Here is a 3,322-nt window from a genome sequence, read left to right as displayed (position 1 = left end):
CTTGTCTATGCAAGTCCAGTCTAAGCAAAAGCAAACTGGAGGCAGAACCTTCCAGATACCTCAGCAGAACCATGTGTTTGATTGTGGAGTACTGGAGAGGGAGCTTCTCCAATGATATTTACAGACCCCTCTCCACAGTTACCAAGGAAAGTCCTCTCAAGCTCACAGTCCCTAGGAAGATTATGGGGAGAGATGGCACAAAACATAGTAAGCACCAAGTCATCAACAACCACACTGAAAAGCATTACACACACACAGACACATAAAACATGCTAAATTGTTTTCATTTATTCCACAAGACAGCCCTGTGAGATAGTTAATATCACCCCATCTTACAGAAGAGGATCGAGGATGGGGGAGCAAGTATGTGGCAAGACTGGGATTTGAAACCATATTGGACATTTGGGGGTCTTAGAGCTTCTCCTTGGCTGTTGTGACAGAGAAGGGATGACTCAGCTAGACCTGAAATCAGGCCCTCTGAGCAGGGGATCCTGAAGCAAGGCCCCTGGTTTGCACTACAGTGAGAATTGGAGGACTAATGAGAGGCATGTAGCCATTGGATTGGAGGGATCAAGGAGGAGCCTTTGGAAACCTGCCCACTGGATAGTGGTGAGCAATTCTGAGTGGTCTCTGGGCTGAAGAGAAAAGGAGAATGGAATTCTCCTTTTGGCAGTTCTGTCAAGGAAGAACTGCAAACTGGAGACCCCTGGCTCCCCACTCCCCTCAAAGGAGGCTTTGCCCCCAGTCAGTGGGAATGCCTTCGTGGCCCTCCAGGCTCTCTGCCTCTAGCCTCTGTAATCCAGTGCACTTTGGCTTCATGCCCAGCGCCCCTGCCCAACACTGAGGGCATTACCTTCTTGTTGCACCCGTTAAGTCTTGAAGGAAGACAAAGGAGGAAACCCAGAGAGAAGGCAGGCCTCCCTGGAACATCTGGCTTTCCCCTCTTTGATGCCCCTAGGGCTATGCTTAAAAAGAGTGAGAGACTCATGCTTGCTAAGATGTTTCTGTTTCTTTTTCTTCCCCGACCTGATTTGTAAATGTAAGTTTGTGAAAATCCTGCAAGGGGATACAAATCAAATTGTAAAATAATCATTTGTTATTCTCACCACTTAGAGAACTTGAACAGGATAAAACAGGGATGGTTTGTCTGCTCCACAAATTGAACAGGATAAAACGGGGATGGTTTGTCTGCTCCACAATGTCTAGGACATCAGCTGGAAGACTCAAAGTTTGGGGGTGACTTGACAGCTAGGGACTGGAATCTGAGGGCTTGGCAACTCACATGTCTGACAGTTGAAGCTGGTTGTGGACTGGAACCTTAGCTCTGTCAGCCAGAACACCTGCCTCACGACATAGCAGTTGGGTCCCAAGGGCAGCATCCCAGGAGAGCCACATAGAGCTGTACTGCCTTCCCTAACCTAGTTTTGGAAGTCACACAGTATCATACCTGCTGTATTCTGTTTGTCAAGGCAGTTACATGGGCCTACCCCATCCAATTCCAAGGGGAAATAGATTCCATCTTTTGATAGAGGAGTAGCAAGGCTCTGGAAGAGTGTAAAACTGGAAATTTGGCCAGTTTTTGGAATCACAGTCTGGCACAATCTATCAACCTTCCCTCTTAGAATCAGCAGACACCTTCAGAGAAAGGAAAGGAGATTCCCAATACAGGGGTCACTCTGGGATTTTTTTCCTCCTCAGTCTTGCCCCCACAGTTCTCCACTGCCCTGGTAGCTCTTCAGTGCCTTTTTTTTTCTTGGCCACGCTGTGTGGCATGTGGGATCTTAGTTCCCAACCAGGGATCGAACCTGTGCCTCTGGCAGTGGAAGCGTGGAGTTCTAACCATGGGACCGCCAGGGAATTCCCTTCAGTGCTTTTAACAAATGTTTTCTCCAGCATTTCTAACTAGAAAAAGGGTTGTAACCATCCAACCCAGTCCTCTTTCTCTGGAAGGGGGGCCCTGGGCAGTGCATTTAGAATGTACACAATAAAAGCCTGTGTCCCCAAACATACGGCATATTTACTCATGTTATATACAAGCACTGTACATGTGGGGACTTCCCTCGTAGTCCCGTGGTTAAGACTCACGCTCCCAGTGCAGGGGGCCCGGGTTCAATCCCTGATTGGGGAACTAAGATCCCACATGCCTTGACTAATCCTGTGGGCCACAACTACTGAGCCACAACTACGGCACGCTCTAGGACCCACATGCTGCAACTAGAGAAGAAGCCCTTGTGTTGCAATGAAGACCCAGTGCAGCCAAAATTAATTAATTAATTATTTAAAAAGTAGTGTACACGTGAAGTTTTAGAAATATGTGAGGAGTAACGATGACATACAAACAGTGATACAACTCTATAAAAAGTGTGTATGCATGTGGAGAAGCACTGGAATTGTCCATGGGGAGACTTGTTTGAAAATTAAAAGCAGTTTTGTGTACTTTCTAGTAAAGATAAACTTTGATCTCCCCCCCAACATTTTATCCTGAAAACTTAAAAACATACAGCTAAGTTGAAAGAATTTACAGTGAACACCTGTATACCCACCACCTGGATTCTACCATTAACATTTTACTATGCTTAATTTTCATACATCTGTCTATCCCTCTGTCCATCCCTCTACCCATTTTATTAATCCATCTTGTTTTTGATGAATTTCAAAGTAAGTTGCAGTCATTGGTATAGTACCTCCCTCTAAATACTTCAGAATGCATTTCATTAACTAGAGTTCATTATTTGTGTGCAATTTTTTCTTTTCAGGCAAAATATATATAATGCTCAGCTTTTAAGTGTACATTTGCTGAGTTTTGACAAATGCATACACTTACAGTGATTTTTTTTTTGACCATGCCATGTGGCATGTGGGATCTTACTTCCCTGACCAGGGATCGAACCCACAACCCCTGCATTGGAAGCCTGGAGTCTTAACCATTGGACTGTCAGGGAAGTCCCTTAATAGTGATATATTAAAAACAACTAGTTTGCTGCACAAAAAAATTAAAAAAAAAAACCCTAAGATTTATTTTTCAAATCCTTGGTTGCTCAACTGTAATTAGTATAAAATGCCTTCTCTACCCTGAGCGATTTGCACAGCAGGCCTGGGCCTACAATCACAGGTAGGGTCATCTTGGCCAATGGAAGGAACTAGGATTGAGCCTTGGACCAGGATTTTGGGCCTGGGGGCAGAGAATTTGGAAACATTTCTTCTGGTTTAGGATATTCATGGATATCCCTGGAGTGAGAGTTGGGGCAAAGGCATCTTCTCAGGGTGAGGGGGCTGTAGTTTCTTTTAGTACAAAACTCCGGCAAATGACCCTTGGGAATAG

Source organism: Kogia breviceps, chromosome 14 (genome assembly GCF_026419965.1).
Source record: "Kogia breviceps isolate mKogBre1 chromosome 14, mKogBre1 haplotype 1, whole genome shotgun sequence".
Lineage (NCBI taxonomy): Eukaryota > Metazoa > Chordata > Mammalia > Artiodactyla > Physeteridae > Kogia > Kogia breviceps.
This window is presented reverse-complemented; position numbering follows the sequence as displayed.